We start from the raw sequence: 19,726 nt of genomic DNA, 5'->3' as shown, positions 1-19,726 counted from the left end.
GTTTGAGGATGGTATAAGATCTTCGCGGCAAGCTTGCTTGCCGCGGTTCGGACTTTTTGGGTTGAACATTGCATCGGAAAGTACAGGAAAATTTTTGGCTGAAAAGCGCATTTATGCGGTCCATTATACGACCGCATAATCACTCTGCGGGCCGCAGAAGTGAGCAGGAGAAGGGCCAGTCTGGGGGCAATTATGAGGTCGGCTATACGACCGCATAACTGTTATACGGTGCATTATGCGATCGCATAACAGTTATGCGATCGCAGAACCTGTTCAGGAGCTCCATTTTTGGGTTTTTAAACCCGACCCTACTTCGTTAAATACACGCAAAGGATCATTTTTGAACAAAAATTCTGATGTTTTAGAGAGAAGGGAGAGTGTTTTAGATAGACAGAGGAAACCCTAGGCGAATTATTCATTAAGTCTTGCTAAAATCTTGGAAGATTAACAAGGAAAACCCACAAGTTCTTCATCTAAGAGGTAAGGTTCCATACCATAGTTATCAATTTTGAATTTGGGTAGAAGATGGTTGATTAGGAGTATGATTCATGGGTATGAGATTATTATTTATACATGCATGTACCAATATGATTTGTGGAAAGATTGTTGAGCTGAAATAAGCAATGATTGGGTTGTGGAGTGAAGAAAATATTGTAGAAGAACCTTGTAGTTAAATTTGCACACCTAGAGTCTGATAAAATGCTCAAATGTGCTTAGACCATGAATATCTTCCTAATTATGGTTCAATTTTGTTATGTCTCAAAATAGACCGGGATTGCTAAGAATTCCGGATCATTCTAGAGTTAAGGAAGCTCGATTGAGGTATGTTGGCTAAACTTTTTCTCTTGGAATTGAATTCCATAATGTTTCCGTAAGTTTCAAAGTATGGGTTACGTATTAAAAGGTTATGGCTTTGAGGCGTGTTTCAATAAAAGATAGTATGACAAATTGTGTGAGAAAATCATAATATTCTTAAGACTCCTAATTGCTCATCAGTGTACCTAAAGTCTTGATTTGGAAATGTCTTATTATTGATAATATATAAAGATGGTTGGAAGTGAAATAAGTTAATTAGGGATATAGAGTGTGGCCAACGTGCCAAGAATTTAAGTTATGATTGTATCTAGTAGTGCAAATGATTTGAGAAGATGCGATAAAGAATGTGAAATGAGCCTCGACTCAATTGTTTAAAAATGACTTCGAAGATTGAATTGTCTAAAAGCTTTTGTACTAAATTCATGCCCATTAGTGGTTGCTTTAACTAATGCTTTGATTTATAAATATATCTAGTGTGATTCGAGTTCTATATACTCATGTGTTGAAATTGTTCATTGTCATTTCTGGGGAAGAGTATTACAAGAGTAAATTATGTATTTAATGTTTATGATTTTTCATGTGTGTTTCTATTGTTGGTTGGCATGCCTCATTCTTTGGGAAGAAACCATTTGTGTTTGAAATTTCCATTTCAAATGGATTTGAAGTATAAGATTTCTGAAATATCCTATATGTTGATACTTGATGGTGATCTTTGAATGTAAAAGAGGTGAAAGTGTGGAATATGAAATACGACCAGCGTGCCAGGAATAAAGAATCTTGTGAATGGCCTAATAAGCCAAGGAAATATTGTCGTTGTGAATAACTGGAAATACTAATGAGAATTCATACAATGTGAAAGATGTTGAGGTTAGTACAATTGTATTTATGATATTTCTATTTTCAAATCAAATCAGAACTATTTTTGGGAGCATCATTAGCAATACCGAGGAAGGGTGGGTCATAAGGCCCACACCTGAAACTACACGTACCGGTGTAGAGGTGGATTGGGATTATTCCCCTTATTTGGGATGAAATTGGAACCTTATGAAGTTGTGATATTATTCCCCTTAATTGGGATGAAATTGGAACCTTTGTGTATTGGAAAAGGCAACCCACACGGCATATGTGGGAAGGCAGCCTAACTGATCAGGTGGAGATCAGACGCAATATTGTGCATATGGTGGTACTACTCTTGGTAACAAATTTCTTTCGCATCACATGTCAAACCACATTGTTCGTGGGGAGATGGCCTAGCCGATCGGTCGTGATCAGACTCTATGCTAACAAAGACGATGGTATATCGGTGCTAATGATCTCCCCACCAAAATTATATATGAAGTTCGTATTTTGAAAATTATTATGTTTTAACTGGACGTTTGGATATTGTTGATTGTGACTTGCTATTTCTATGTGTTGCCTTTTCTTATATGGCATTCTATTTTGAAAGAGGATTTTTAGCTATACATATTAGTGTTATTTGACAGTACTAACATCCCTTTTGCCGGGGGCGCTGCATCTTTAATGGATGCAAGTGGTTCTTCAGTAGGCGGCATTATTCAGTGATAGCAGTACACTCTTTTCAGCTGATTTGGTGAGCCCCACTTCATTTCGGGGTCATGTATCTTTTGTTTCTCATGTACTGTGTTTTGAGGTTTAGCCGGGGACTTGTTGCTGGCATTTCCATATTACTCTTCTATTGTACTTAGAGGCTCCGTAGACAGGTTGTGGGTTGTGGTTGAAGTTGGGAATTGAACTAGAAATGTTGGTATTTGGAAATCATGTTTTTCATTAATTCTATAAACTCGTAATATTTTGGAAATTATGAATGAAGCTGCTAATGAGAATGAAAATAGAAGTTGTTAATAAAATCTTTTCAGTGAATGATTAATGGAGTACATCTCCTCTTTATTCATGGATGAGTTTGGGTAGAAGGAAATCTAATAGGCTTGCTCGGCCGGGTTCTCTCGGTTGAGCGACGGTTGCGCTCCCCGAGTTTGGGGCATGACAAACTTGGTATCAGAGCCTAATGAGGAGGCCGTGTCTAGTAGAGTCCTTCTTATCGGTGTGTTGTCGACCACATCTATAATGAGGAGGCTACTTGGACATTTAGGAATTTCACACTTCTTTGATACTCCAGATCATGCGATAGAGCTCAAGATAGGAAGCTAATTTCCCCATTATGTCTCATGATTATTTTCAGATGAGTAATCCACGAGTTCAAAACAACGAGGAGGGAATGACCGCTACATTGAATCCGAGAAAGATTACACAAGAGTTCGTTGGGAGAATGCGTCGATCCGTAGAGGGGTTGGAAGAACTTTTTGCTAAGGGAAGTGTCCTTATTCCTACCACTGTCACCGCACCACCGGATCGTGTGGTGAGAGAATCTAAGAAACGAAAGAGGGTTGTTGGTGCTAATGAACCAGATTGTGTGATTTGCAAGAAGCGACACTTGGGAACATGTTGGATGACCCTTGAAATATGTTATGGTTGTGGAAAGAGGGGGCACAAGAATAACAAATGCCCTAGGTTGGGTACACCCATCCAGTTATGTCCGTAATGCGGGAAGGAACATTTGGCATCGTGTTGTGAGTATGCTCAGTAGCGCGTTAGAGGTGGTATCTTTGGGCAATTCCAAAGGCCCACACAGCAATCCGGTGCTGGAATTATTAATCACGCATTGGAAGCTTGGAGGAAGGATAAGGGGTATGCTTATGATGTATGCAAAAAGGGTAAATATCAGGTCAGTGGGACGAGTCAGTTCAGCGGACCTCATCCCCGTTGTGTGAAGTGTGGCAGATGCCATCCGAGAGTGTGTCACTATGGTACAAAGGTATGCAACAAGTGTGGTATGGCGGTCCACTACAATGGAACTCTCAAAGCTGCTGGAGGATTGGATTGACGTACCTTCGAGATGATTCTGGCCGCCTGATTCGCCTTCGCTTTGATGGCGCCCACGACGATCAGCGCCAGTGTCGTGATGTCACCGCTGGCATTGCGGTTGTTGGAGAGTAGAGTTTTTAGGTAGAGGTTGTAGATTGGTGTGTTCTTGCATGTGGTTTCTACTAGGTTATTTCTGCTGCTGCTTGTTTTCAGTGTTAAGGTTAATAGCAATATGACTAGATATATTAGAGTCTTCATTTTGGAAAAGGAGAAAAAAAAAACATAAGTTATTGTTTTCAGTGGAGAAGCTCAGGGCAGGTAGTTTGCTGTTGTGAACTCTGAAGAGTAGGGGTGTACAAACCGAACCGAAAAATCACACCAAACCGAAAAGTCAAACCAAACCGTTTAAGAAACTCGACTTGGTTTGATTTTGTAATGACCCGACCAGTCATTTTTAAAGGTTGTAGCCCCGTTTCCTTATTTACTGCTTAATTTGTGTTTTACAGTTGTTGTGTGACTTGCCGGGGTAATTGGTTCGGGTCTGATGAGGTTTTGGAATGAATTGGAACACTTAGTTCTAAGTTTTAAAGTTTTAAGTTCAAATAGTGACCGGATATCGACTTATATGCAAACGACCCCGGAATAGAATTTTGACGATTCCAACAGCTCTGTATGGTGATTTTGGACTTAGGGGAGTATTTGAAATTTTATTTGGAAGACCGTAGTTAAATTAGGCTTGAAATGGATGAAATAGGAAATTTAAGTTTGGAAGTTTGACCCGGGAGTTGACTTTTTGATATCGGGATCAGAATCCAGTTCTGAAAATTTTTATAGCTCTGTTATGTCATTTATGACTTGTGTACAAAATTTGAGGTCAATCGGACTTGATTTGATAGGTTTCGACATCGAATGTAGAAGTTGAAAATTCTTAAGTTTTATTAAGCTTGAATTGGGGTGTGATTTGTGATTTTAGCGTTGTTTGATGTGAGTTGAGGTTTCAAATAAGTTCGTATGATGTTTTAGGACTTGTTGGTGTATTTGGTTGAGGTCCCGAGGGCCTCGGGTGAGTTTCGGATGGTTAACGGATAAAAAGTTGGACATAAATAGCTACTGCAAAAGCTGCTGCAATTTTTCTGCTAGAAATTCGGGGGAAGAAATCGAAGCCAGGATCGAGGGCAGGATCGAGGGTCAGGATTGAGGGCCAGGATAAAGGGTCAGGATGGAGGCCCAGGATGGAGGCCATGATCAAGGTCATGATCGAGGGTCAGGGTCGAGGCCCAGGATCGAGGGCAGTTTGGGCAGATCTGTAAGCTATAAAGTAGGAGACTTCGTCCCATTTTCCATTTTTGACAAATTGGAGCTTGGGGAGAGGCGATTTTTGGGAAATTTTCAGAGAAACATTGGGGTAAGTGTTCTTAACTCAATTTTGGTTAGATTACTTGAATCCATCATTGTTTTCATCATTTAATTAGTGTTTTGAGATTGAAGTTTGGAAAAATTTTAGAAATCTCATAGAAACGAATTTTTGAGATTTTGGTGTCGATTCGGGGTCGGATTTGAGTGAAACTGGTATGGTTGGACTCATAATTGAATTGGTTGTCGGATTTTATGAGTTTCGCCGGATTCCGAGATGCGGGCCCCATGGGCGATTTTTGAGCTAATTTTGGATTTTATTGAAAAATATAGTATTTTCTTATGAAATTGATTCTTATAAATTTTGTTGACTGTATCGAATTATTTTGGCTAGATTCGACTCATTGAGAGTTGGATAATCGTGGAAAATACCTACTAGTGGTTTAAATTGGAGCAAGTCGAGGTAAGTAGACCAACTTAAAGTTTCTGAGCAACTTGAGATTTTTCACAAATTCGTCACAGGAAGGTCTTGTTGTTTACCCATCTCAGTATGACTTTCATGTCCACCTAGATCATGCCTTAGTGAGTAACTCACCTTGTTCCCAGTATTTTGGTTGCCCGTGAATTGGCCTGATATGGCAACTTGAGAGTTGTTATGGAAAAACATGTCTAGCTCATGGCAAAGTGTTCATTCTCTCTAACTAATACATGATTTCATCCCAACATTAAGATGTCCTAGCTACATGATTCCACTTGTGTGAGATTGAAAGTTAAGTAGCCTTATGATGAGCATATTGAATTAAAAGACAAACTCGTCGAATGTCCTCTCACATAGGATCAAATATTGGCAAAGGTTAAGCTGTGGGAATGATAATAATCTCACAAAACTTCTTTTCATCCTCGTAAGTTTGTGGCATAGATTCATTGTGCTAGTTACTGTTAAGAGTGTAATGGAACTTTGTGTATCTTGAAACACATATCATATTCAGGTTGCTAGAATATTCTCATTTCGAGTTAAACTGATTTTTTCCTACATACCAAGAGGCGACTAGTGTCACATAAGTGTTAGCTCTATTTGAGGCTTACTATTGCCAAATAAGGCACGAATGGAATGAAACAATTATTGATGTCCTTTTTATGACTCATTTATTTTAAATCTCAGAATCATGAACAGTTTCCTACATTATCAATGCCTACTAGGCAACTCTATGACTCGTTTGTTGAACCGGTGATGTCACCACAACGAATCACCATGTTAGCGCCATAGGTAGTGACCTTTATGCCTCTAAGGATATAAGCTCCTGAAATGTCATGCTCAGCACGTTGATGGATTCTTGAATATTTCCAGCGAAATCTAGAACCTCATTGTTCCTGTTTGTAGCAAATCTATTGAGTATTGTAGGTTCAGGCATGTCAAAAAAGAAGCATCATCCCGTGATAAAATATATGGGATAGGAAATTTTATGGTCATAGTCAAGCTAGCACATCTTAGAGAAATTGTTGGATATTGCCAAAGGTTTAGTTTGGGTGTTCGGCGTGGATATTTAGGGTTGAAGAAAGTGAATGGGTTATTCTCAATATTTTCTGCATGAGGATGCTATGTGAATTGTTAATAAAGGTAAAGTATGTGAAGTCACATTAGGCCTTATGAAAGTTTGAAAGGAAATAGGCTAAACTATGAGTATGATGTTTCCCTATTATTGTTCTCTATGTACCCGAGCATGGGCAAGGGTATGGCACAGACAGCCAGTTCTGTAGCTACTACATCCACAACGCCTCCCCCAGCTAGAGGCACTATAACGCCTGCAGGTCATGGAACAGCTAGGGGTGATATTCAGAGCTCGGGAGGGCCCAACAAGTTTTATGCTATGAGGAGACGCCAAAAGTTTGAGGCTTCTCGAGATGTGGTTACAGGTATATTGATTGTCCGATCTCAATATGTATATGCTTTTATTGATCCCGGTTCCACTTTGTCATATGTCCCTTCTTATGTTACTATGGAAGTTGGGTTAGAACCGAAACAACTCTATGAGTCATTCTCTGTACCTACTCTTAGAATGAGACACAGTATTCGTGAAGCCTCTTTATCACAATTCCTTATATTTACAACCTCTTGAGAAATTGAGTTCTATAATGGGTTCCTTGAATTGCGTTATAACCCTAGGTTAATACTTCCCACTGCTTCCCTAAATTCTCAACTAGGGACAATACCTGATGAATTTTGTACCGAACCTTTTGATTCAAATGGATAACATCTGCTCATTTGTGCCTATACATGCATCACCATGATATTTACCTATGTGGTATCATATAATGGAAAGCAGAGTAGTGTTGAGATCCTTCTTGGGCCATTGTTTTCCTCTTCGGTATATGTGACTTCTATGGTTGGAACAATTATTCTACTCCTTTATGAATAGTATCATGAATCCTTTTTATTGTCTAGTAACATGAGAGTATATCTTAGCACCTATCATGTGCGTACATGTCAATCGAAAGGGGCCACTTTCAGTTACATGGGAGACTCTAGAGAAATTTCTGGAAATTTAGGGGGTTAGCCAAATTTTGAAACTACTAGTGTGTGTGAACCAACAGTTGAACCATATTGAATGCTAATGACGGATTTTAACCCTCATTCAAGGACGAATGATCCTAAGCGGGGGAGAATGTAACACCCCAAAATATTTTTGAAGTATTTCAGTGTAAAACCCTGTAAATTTTGCAAGTGAATTCAAGGTTTCGTGGTGCCGGAGTAGGCTTACGTGTTTGAGGATGGTATAAGATCTTCGCAGCGAGCTTGCTCGCCGCGGTTCGGACTTTTTGGGTTGAACAATGCACCGGAAAGTAAAGGAAACTTTTTGGCTGAAAAGCGCATTTATGCGGTCCATTATGCGATAGCATAATCACTCTGTGGGCCGCATAATGGCTGCAAAAGTGAGCAGGAGAAGGGCCAGTCCGGGGGCAATTATGCGGTCAGCTATGCGACCGCATAACTGTTATGCGGTGCATTATGCGATCACATAACAATTATGCGGACCGCATACACGAACAACTTTTTGATCATTTTAGTCTGTAATTATGCGACCGATATGCGGTCCGCATATCCATTATGCGGTCGCATATGTGACCGCAGAACCTGTTCCGGAGCTCCATTTTGGGTTTTTAAAACCCGACCCTACTTTGTTAAATACACGCAAAGGGTTATTTTTGAGCAACAATTCTGATGTTTTAGAGAGAAGGGAGAATGTTTTAGAGAGAGAGGAAACCCTAGGCTAATTATTCATCAAGTCTTGCTCAAATCTTGGAAGATTAATAAGGAAAACCCACAAGTTCTTCATCTAAGAGGTAATATTCCATACCCTAGTTTTCAATTTCGAATTTGGGTAGAAGATGGTTGATTAGGAGTATGATTCATGGGTATGAGATTATTATTTATACATGCATGTACCAATAAGAATTGTGGAAAGATTGTTGAGCTGAAATAAGTAAGGATTGGGTTATGGAGTGACAAAAATCTTGTAGAAGAACCTTGTCGTTAAATTTGCATACTTAGAGTATGATAAAATGCTCAAATGAGCTTAGACCATGAATATCTTCCTAATTATGGTTCAATTTTGTTATGTCTCAAAATCGATCGGGATTTCTAAGAATTCCGGATCATTCTAGAGTAAAGGAAGATCGATTGAGGTATGTTGGCTAAACTTTCTCTCTTGGAATTGAATTCCATAATGTTTCCGTAAGTTTCAAAGTATGGTTTATGTATTAAAAGGTTATGGCTTTGAGTTATGTTTCAATGAAAGATAGTATGCCAAATTGTGTGAGAAAATCTCAATATTCTTAACACTCTTAATTGCTCATATGTGTACCTAAAGTCTTGATTGGGAAATGTCTTATTGTTGATAATCTATAAAGATGGTTGGAAGTGAAATAAGTTAATTAGGGATATAGAGTGTGGCAAAACGTTCCAAGAATTTAAGTTATGATTGTGTGTAGCAGTGCAAATGATTTGAGTCGATGCGATAAAGAATGTGAAATGAGCCTCGACTCAATTTTTTAAAAATGACTTCGAAGATTTAATTGTCTAAAAACTTTTGTACTAAATTCATGCCCATTAGTGGCTGCTTTAACTAATGCTTTAATTTATAAATATATCCAGTGTGATTCGAGTTCTATATACTCATGTGTTAAAATTGTACATTGTCATTTCTGGGGAAGAGTATTGCAAGAGTAAATGGTGTATTTACTGTTTATGACTTTTCATGTGTGTTTCTATTATTGGTTGGTATGCCTCATTCTTCGGGAAGAAACCATTTGTGTTTGAAGTTCCCATTTCAAATGGATTTGAAGTATATGATTTTTGAAATATCCTATATGTTAATACTTGATGGTGATCTTTGAAATTGAAAGAGGTGAAAGTGTGGAATATGAAATACGGCCATCGTGCCAGGAATAAAGAATCTTGTGAATGGCCTAATGAGCCAAGGAAATATTGTAGTTGTGAATGATTGGAAATACTAATGAGAATTCATACAATGTGAAAGATGTTGAGGTGAGTACAATTGTATTTATGATATCTCTGTTTGCAAATCAAATCAAAACTATTTTTGGGAGAATCATTAGCAATACCGAGGAACGGTGGGTCATAAGGCCCACACCTGAAACTACACGTGCTAGTGTAGGGGTGTATTAGGATTATTCCCCTTATTTGGGATGAAATTGGAACCTTTGGAAATTGTGATATTATTCTCCTTATTTGGGATGAAACTGGAACCTTTGTGGATTGGAAAAGTCAACCCACACGGTATGTGTGGGAAGGCGGCCTAACTGATCGGGTGGAGATCAGACGCCATATTGCGCATATGGTGGTACTACTCTTAGTAACAATTTTCTTTCGCATCACATGTCAAATCACATTGTTCGTGGGGAGATGGCCTAGCCGATCAGGCATGATCGGACTTTGTGCTAACAAAGACGGTGGTATATCGGTGCTAATGATCTCCCAACCAAAATTATATATGAAGTTCGTACTTTGAAAATTATTATGTTTTAACTGGACGTTTGGATATTGTTGATTGTGACTTGCTGTTTCTATGTGTTGCCTTTTCTTATATGGGCATTCTATTCTCGAAGAGGATTTTTAGCTATAAATACTAGTGCTATTCGACAGTACTAATGTCCCTTTTGCCGGGGGCGCTGCATCTTTAACGGATGCAGGTGGTTCTTCAGCAGGCGGCATTGATCAGTTACAGCAGTACACTCTTTTTAGCTGATTTGGTGAGCCCCACTTTATTTCAGGGTCATGTATCTTTTGTTTCTCATGTACTGTGTTGAAATTGGGAATTGAACTAGAAATGTTGGTATTTGGAAATCATGTTTTTCATTAATTCTATAAACTCGTAATATTTTGGAAATTATGAATGAAGCTGCTAATGAGAATGAAAAAAGAAGTTGTTAATAAAATCTTTTCAGTGAATGATTAATGGAGTACATCTCCTCTTTATTCATGGATGAGTTTGGTTAGAAGTAAATCTAATTGGCTTACTCGGCCGGGTTCTCTCGGTTAAGCGCCGGTCGCGCTCCCCGAATTTGAGGCGTTACAGTTTCCCAACTAACAAGGTTAGCCAAGAGAATTACATCCATCCGATAGACTAAAATTTGTCAATAATGCAAAATCCTCAAAATCCAATTCCAAATGGGTCGAATCTATTTAAATACAACCCAATAACTTCAAACAAGCAATAGAAAATTGAACACAATCGATAAAGATTGAATCTTTATTCAAATAGACAAAGTCAACCAAAATGTCAACCCGGGCCGCCTCCCATAACCTAACAAAACTTACGAATCCCGAACATCTATTCTGATATCTAAATATACATGTTTCACCCAAACCGACTCCAAATCGGGGTTCTATTCTCCATTATTCCTTTTCTAAATTTTTGCCAAAAATCCCCAAATTTCACTTTAAAATCAAAGTTGTAAGGTGTAGAAATCCATGGAAAATCATGATATAAAGATTCAAGTGTAAATTTCTTACCTAACAAGATGTAGTGAAATGGCTCTTCAAAATATCCCACTCACGAAGCATTGGGCTCAAAATATGATAAAGTGTGTAAAAGTCCCAAGATTATATCACTTATGGTATGCCAAAGCATACCCTTCGTGAATGCGGCCCAAGCCTTGCATTCTTAAACAATAAACCGCCTCTACCCTAAAATCCTTCTTCACGAACTTGATAGGGGTCCCCCGAACGCGAAGGCTAAAGGACCCTCTTTTTTCGCGAACGCGCCCAACACCCTAGCGAATGCGATGGCCTACTTCCCAGCTCAATGATGCACCCACGCGTATGCAAAGAACATTAGACACCATCAAAAAATAATTTTTCAAAACTCATGGAAAATTGTCCGAAACCACTATGAAACACACCCAAGCCCCTGTCCAATCATGCAAACAAGTTTCGATACCAACTCAAAACTTATATGAATTCTCAAAACACAATAACATCAAAACACATGTTAAGCTTCTCTTAAGTTGATTAACTTCCAGTCGTCCAACCATGTATTCGACTCAAGCCTAACTGATACAGATTAAACCCAAACTTTGCGCACAAGTCACAAATGATATAACGAACCTATACCAAGTTTTGGAATAACAATCTGACTCTGATATCATCAAAGTCAACACCCGGTCAAACATATGAACTCTCCAAACCCACAAATTGTCTACTTTTGGCAAAAAGAGCCAAAACACCCGAGGAACCTCCGAATCTAATTCCAAATATACGCCTAAGTCCAAACTCACCATACAAACTGATTGGAACAATCAAAACTCAAATGTGAGGTCGTTTACACTAAAGTCAAACCTTGGTGAACTCTTATAACTTAAGCTTCCAAAAATGACAATTATTCCAAATCACTCCCGAAACAAAACCAACCATCCCCGCAAGTCACTGAGCAACAAACACACATACATGAAGAATCAGATAGGTAAACGTGGCTCAAATACACAAAATAACTGGTCGGGTCGTTACATTCTCCCCCGCTTGAAAAAATGTTCATCCTCGAACGAGTTTAGATACATACCTATAATTAAAAAAATATGAGGTATCTGCTCCACAAATCATGCTCATTCTCCCAAATCGCCCCTCAATCGGTTAACCTCTTTACTGAACCTTCACCGATGCAATATCCTTCAACCTCAGCTTACGAACTGGCCTATCCAAAATGGCCACTAGTTCTTCCTCATAAGCTATGTCCTTATCCAACTGCACCAAACTAAAATCTAGTACATGTGACTGATCCTCGTGATCCTCCAGAAGCATGGGAACTTGAAACAATATATGAACTCCCGACAAGTTTGGTTGCAAAGCAACATGTAAGCCACCTCACCCACTCTATCCAAAACCTTAGATGGACCAATGTACCGAGGGATTAACTTATCCTTATTCCCGTACATTATGACGCCCTTCAAAGTTGAAACTCTAAGAAGAAACCTCTCACTCTCTATGAAAGTTATTGTCTGGACTATGTTGTACGAAGCCATTCCTGAATTAAGTTCACCATCTCAAATCCTGAAATTTTGGTCTCTCCAAACTTTGGACAAACATATCTACATATATATAAGTATTTGTGTGATTGATAACCTATCAAATTAAAGATCTTTGAGACTAGTATCTAACGGTTCAAACCGTTTGTCATTTGGACACCCCTACAGAAGGTTATGACCAAATTACCAACAGTTGGCAGAATATGATTTTGCTGCCAATTCTGCGACTGCATAATCATTTTGCGGGCCGCATAAGTGGTCCTGTCACGCCCCGAACCTTTGGGGGGGGGGGATACTGGCACCCAGTGCCTCATCTATCCTTGCGTACCAACTTGCGACTAAGTAAATCTGAACACATAATGTCATATTTTGGACATTGGCCACATTGCAAGACAATTTGCGAATCAAAATATAAAACTGAATGGATACCAAATCTGACTAAACATCAATATAAAGCTGGGCCGGAAAGGGAGGCATAACTACTACAGCTACCAAACTAATAAAATATACATACAAGGCCTACAACCCATATACTTCACTAACTGACAGGATATGTCTACAAGCCTCTACTGATGGATATACTGTGATCGGAACAGGGCCCCGACCTACTCATATCATATATACATATATACACAAGATGTACATAAAGCTCTAGACCCGACAATGCCGAATGATATGGAGCTTACCGATCAAGCTGAACTCGAGCAACACCTAATGAGGAGGTATACCCGTCTATCTGTCTGAACCCGCATGCATGAAATGCAGCGCCCCCCTAAAAGGGACGTCAGTACGAAATAATGTACCGAGTATGTAAGGAAATATACTGAAAGCTGAAATTGAACTGATAATATAATAACTGAAAGTAACTGGGAGTCAAAGATAATCTGAAGATATGCTCACCTACTGATACTGACTCAACTCTCTCAATATAGTAAGTAAAATAGTTGTCTGGCAACTCTCTGCCATAGTAGACTCACTCATAGGCGCTCGACCATACTAGGCTCTGTATCTCGGCCATGCTGGGCTCGATCATAAGCGCTCGGCCACAGTAGGCTCGGTATATAACTTATCATCTGATTAGTGTTTTCCTAGTAGGGGCCTGCCCATCGATTATAGCACGATGGTAATGAAAATACTGTAATACTGTATATATATATATATATATAGGCTCTCTGCTCTCTTGACTGGAAGAAGACAATACTCAATTAAATATGATGTTTCGATAAGGAGAATACTATAATTTATGAGATTAGGATAATGTATATAAATTCGGGAGGATGAACTTCTCTCTATGCCTCGTTATCAAATGCATATAATTATGAGATCATGCCAAAATGAAGGAAGGGCTTAACCTTAACATACCTGAGTCGATTCTCTTGACAATCCCTCTAACACACATTGATTGTGACAACACGCAACGGTGGATCGAAGTAGGGAAAAATCCGTATGAAAATTTTGCCAAAATCAGTTACTTTGCTTAATTCTAATTCACATTCCTTTGTGAATTAGAAGTCTTATAGTGAATAAAGCGATTCTTGAAATTTTGAGCTTCACCCTTGAGCTTTAGCAAGCTTATGAATTTTTCCTCTTAACATATGCATAATAATCCCTTACTTTGAGGTTTGTGTGCCACCAATTCTCTTAAATATGCCACATAGCACCATATTGAAAAGTCATTCTTTGGGGCGTTTTATTGGCTTCCACGTTGGTTTCAAGACTTTATCCAAAAGACAACCCAAAATATCTTAAATAAATTACCAATTTAAGAATTAACTTGGAATTTCCCCACTAATCAATTAACCAATTACCAACATAATTAAGAATCATCTCAAATTACTGAAAATACTACTTACTTTTAATACACTTTATACACCTTACTATCATGGCCATGTGGTACCTTGTATGGTACTAGTCCATAAATATCGGGTATTATAGCTCGGGCTATATTTTATCCCAAAATGTAAAACATCAACGAAATTCATTTTTTTCGATTTGCTTACCCTCTCACCTTCACGAATTTACTCATCACTTGTTTGAAATAGCATAATGCTTATAATCTTAAAATAATCCCATTCTCGAACTTACGTCGATTAACTTACGACGAAACTTTAACGTACGAAAATGCGGGATGTAATATCTCATTTCTGAGCTTTCATCAATTTACTTATGGCGTACTTTTACGTACGAAAACATGGGGTGTAACATCATCCCCCCTTTGGAACATTCTTCCTCGAATGTTGACTGATGCACTTATCATTCTCATAACACATAGCTCTTGCGAATACTTTAGTATTCCTCTTGTCATCTAGGCAACTCTTCTGTGAATGAATCCCAAAATCCAGGGCATTCCCCCTTTAGGCCTCTTTCTCACACCACGGTCTGTGGCCGGAATCCTTCTAATCTCGTAACTCTTGCTACCTTCTGTCATGTAGCATGTACGACTTTTTCCTTGTATGTGCGCCTATGTGACTCTTTTCTCCTTTTCCTCCAGTTTTTATCCAATATCTAGGCCTCACTTTGTAAGCATATACAGATCTTGATAAGATGTTCCTCTGGGCATCTATAAGTACACTAAAGTTTTCTGTTCGATACTTTGTTGAACTTACGAATATTGTTATATCTTATTTCATAGACCCGGTTATCCATTCATATGACTTTACTGCATCTAGGTAGGTCATACTATACCATAACTCTTACTTCGATTTATTGTTACTGAGGTCTGCTACCAAACTCCAGGTTACTTTCGTTGCTTATCCCATATGTATAAATCTAAATCCTTTAATACGTCCTCATTACTATTCATCTTAAGAATGATGGCCTAATCTCATTTCATACTTTGTGACTTTTATCCATCCATAGTTGATTCACCTCAATATTGATCTACAATCTACCACTGATAACTTGAAACCTCTTATGTAATCACTAGGGCTCACGTTGCATCGTGGGACATTTGAAGTGATTTTCCTGATCCACCTGGGGACGATACGATACTTTAATTCCATAATCGTATTTCATAGTATCCCAATGTGATTCTCCTTACGTGGGTATTTTAATCCTGTACAATTCATCAAATCATTACTCAATCAAAGGCCCAATCGTCTTCCTTCATCTATCATAATTATACCTTCATTGTACTATCAGGGCGGCATTCCATCTCTTCTAAATGCCGTTAGTCTTAGACTCCTTTGAGTTCATTCAGGCTATACTGAGCTTTGTATAACTTAGAGAAACCATCAGCTCTTCTTGTTTTCATGGGCTTAATCCTGTGGACTTATCATATTTTAGATTGCGACTTACACATATCTATTTATATTATTCACCACCTTCCTTCAACTTGCTTGCACCAAACATTTCCTTATGTTATTCTGGAACATCAAGCGAGACATCGCAGCGTCTCTAAGGCTTCTTACTAGACATCTCGATACTTAGAACCCATAGGTTGGAAGACTTGCTACTGACGATGCTGCTATCATTCCTGGATACTGAATCCCCATGCTTCAAGCCTTCTATCTGAAGTATGAACTATTCACAACCTTTTACGTTTAAGTATTTCATACGTTGTTTTCCTTTGCCTTAAAATCTCGCATCATATCTTCTATCTCCTTCATGATCTCCCTTCCACATAGGTATAATTCTCATCCATAACTTGAAGCTCTATTATAATACATGCACCTCTGGTGCACACACAATCCGGTGGGAGCTTCATACTGACTTCTTATGAGGATGGTACTCTTCTAACTGACTTTCTTGTAGAGCCGTTATAGAATATGGTTGTTGTACTATCTCTCTTGTACCTCTGATATTAAGGGTGATTCTTCTATGTTCTCAATCACGATTCCTGAAAATTTTCGGCTCTAATAACAGACTCCTGATTTACTTAGTTGATTAAACTCGTTAGTTTCCTCTTCCTTCTGATTAGCCTTTATATAGGCTTAAGCTATCTTCCGATCTGCGGCTCATGGTATTAGTTATTACTTTAGCCTTTCATGGACGCTATGGAATATCCATGATACAATCCTTTAATAATTTAATCCTTTGTCTATAACCTGGACTCAATTATTTCTTTTAACTTATACCAGAGTCTTCTACGACTGTATGATTGTCAACATATATGCTGCATAATACCCCAAAATCTTAGGTGCATTCGTAATGTAATTATCTCTGGATCATTGATCGAATAATTTCTTTAATTTCTTCTCAGCTTTCTTTAAATTCAAGCAATTGCTTTTCCTGGTCGTTCTACCACTTGTTGCATGAATACTTTGATTATCTTAGTGCCCACACATATTGGCCATTATAGGTGCCACTTTTTTATGGGGTGCATACACTGTCGTTGCGAGACTGTTGTTATAAGACCACTTCCTCCTTAGGTTATTGAGCTTAGGTTGAAGCATTCTTCCTTACTTCCTCAGCTAGTCTTTCATTGTAGTATTTAGGGAGGACCCTCTGACTCTTGTAAAGCTGCGATCTTATTGCATCTTATACTTGACAGAATTTTTTTGATGTCCTTCCTCGCCTATAATTATCTGTAGTTACTTACCTCCACGCCCTTGTACTTGTAGGGTTGCTTCTGAGCTGATATTTTGATTGCCTTCCCAGTGGCACTCTCTTTTATCTCCGTAACACTCATTCGGTACCTTTAACTACCCCAACTCCTATCTAAATATTTCTCAAGTATTCCAATAACATTATCGTGAGGCTGAATTCACCGTAATTGATTTTATTATATTTATCTTGCACAATCTACTGACTCGTCTGTAACCTCCTGTCTAGCCATAACTAGGCTCTTCCTGAATCAACTACCAACTACTCATTGGCCCATTCTCATATTAATGTTCCGTGTAATATTTCTTGGGTTATTTCTTTTGTCTTAACTTATGTCTCACTCTGGATCCTTTTCTATAATTAACATCTCGAGTAGGAACCCTTACTTCCTCTCCTTGACGTCATGCTTGCATAATGTTCTGGAATCATAGCATATCTATAGGATTTGGATGAGTGCAATTTCATCCCTTTCTCATTTTTGTCGCATTCTTCCTTTACCATTCCATAGTTACTACAACCACTTAATTCTGACTTAATGCCACATCACACCATATTCCCCCCTTTAGGGGAGCACTAAGATTTAGTGCTACGATGATCTACTGATAGATGTTTTACCTTCTCATCTTTGGCATCTTTTTACATCATCGATGATCCTTACTTGCCTCGCAGTAATCCTTTTGTACCAAGGATAATGAAATTCCTCACTCGCGAGGGTGACACTTAGTGTAACTGGCACATACAGTCCCTTAAGCTTAACTATTCTCCCATTGCTTGCTTTAGGGAAGTGTCTTCCTGAATGAGCATTATCTGAACTTTTCATGAATTTTCTTCTGTTGTCTATTCTATTATCACCGGAACGAAATCTAAAATTCTCATGATGTCGACCATTATCAAATCACTCAGTCACTAATCCATGTTTAGTTTATCTTATTCGCCAGCCCATACTGATTTCTATTACTATGAAGGTCTATCTTTTCCCTCTGGTAATCACGTTAGAGTCACGAACTTATTTCTCGAAATAAGGATATGACTTTATGGCCTATACTCTTTTGTTGTCTCAAGGCCTATCACCTCTCGTTTCTTACTTCACCTGACTATAGACTCTGTAATACTGTCATTGATTTTTTGATCTACCATTGTCATCCATGTATCACGCCTTATTCATAATGCTTCCTTATTTCTCTCCTTATTTCCCCGCTAATATTTCTGCCTATCACTTTCTTTTGAAAACTTCGACAAGACATTCTTTTGCTTTTAGCTCCCCTTGCTTCATCCATTGGATCTTTGGGTGCCTAGCATTCTCGCTTTACTAGGGACGGGAGCCATAATAAGGTAATATTTATTCCTTCCAGGATAGTGCCTATCTTTGAACATTCTAGTATTCATATCTAGCTATACTATTCTACAGTACACCATCTGGGAGTCTCACAAGGAGATCTATTAGCACATTTGCTATATCCTTCGGAAATGTCAACTAACGCAAACAATCCATTCACCATTTTGGGTTACTCTAACCCAAGCCGGATCCTGATATCCTATCCTTCCCTTAAACTACACCTGTTAGCCCCCATAGGGCATAACTGAAAGGGGCATGGCCAATTGTACATACTTCTGTTACTGTTGAAGGTAACTCAAAATGCTTATATCCCTCTTCCTGAATTGTAGATAATGTTCATCTTTACTAACTGGGTACCTCGTACCCTTCTTCACCTTGCTTCTTTTACTTGTTGATATTTGTATCTATCTTCTAAATCTCTTATTGCCTTTCACCATATGGGTGGATAGATATTCTTGCCTTAAGGCTCCTTATCAAGAAGCTTGCACGTCTTAGTATCCACATATTATGCTGGAGACCTTACATTTACTCATCATAAGCATGATGCAAATCGAGTTCCTCTGACTCAATTCTTCCACAACCATATTTAATCCCTTACCAACTGTCTTTCTTGATGTTGATATCGTTGTATTACGAATATAATAGAATTTAGGAATTTAAAGTTATACGACTGAGCTCTACCACACGATCTAGAGTAAGAAGAAAGAGTGACAGTCTTAAATGCCCTGTAGCCTCCTGCTTATAAATGTGGTGAACAACACACCCATAAACAAGACTCTAATAGACACGGCCTTTAGACTCCCTAGTACAAAACTACTCTGATACCACTTTGTCATGCCCCGAACCTGGGGCCTGGGCGGGAGACTGGCACCCAGTGCCTCATCTATCCTTACGTACCAACTTGCGACTAAGGAAATCTGAACATATATTGTCATACTTTGGCCATGGGACACATTGCAAGATAATTTTTGAAGTAAAATATAAAACTGAATGGATACCAAATTTGACTAAACATCAATATAAAGCTGGGCCGGCAAGGCCGTCATAACTACTACAGCTGATAAACCAACAAAATATACATACAAGGCCTACAAGCCCACATACTACGCTAACTGATAGGATATGTCTACAAGCCTTTACTGATGGATATACTATGATCGGAACAGGGCCCCGACCTACTCATATCATATATACTTATATACACAAGATGTACATAAATCTCTAGACCTGGCAACTCCGAATGGCATGGAG

This window comes from Nicotiana tomentosiformis, chromosome 5 (assembly GCF_000390325.3).
Source record: "Nicotiana tomentosiformis chromosome 5, ASM39032v3, whole genome shotgun sequence".
Taxonomy (NCBI): Eukaryota; Viridiplantae; Streptophyta; class Magnoliopsida; order Solanales; family Solanaceae; genus Nicotiana; species Nicotiana tomentosiformis.
This window is presented reverse-complemented; position numbering follows the sequence as displayed.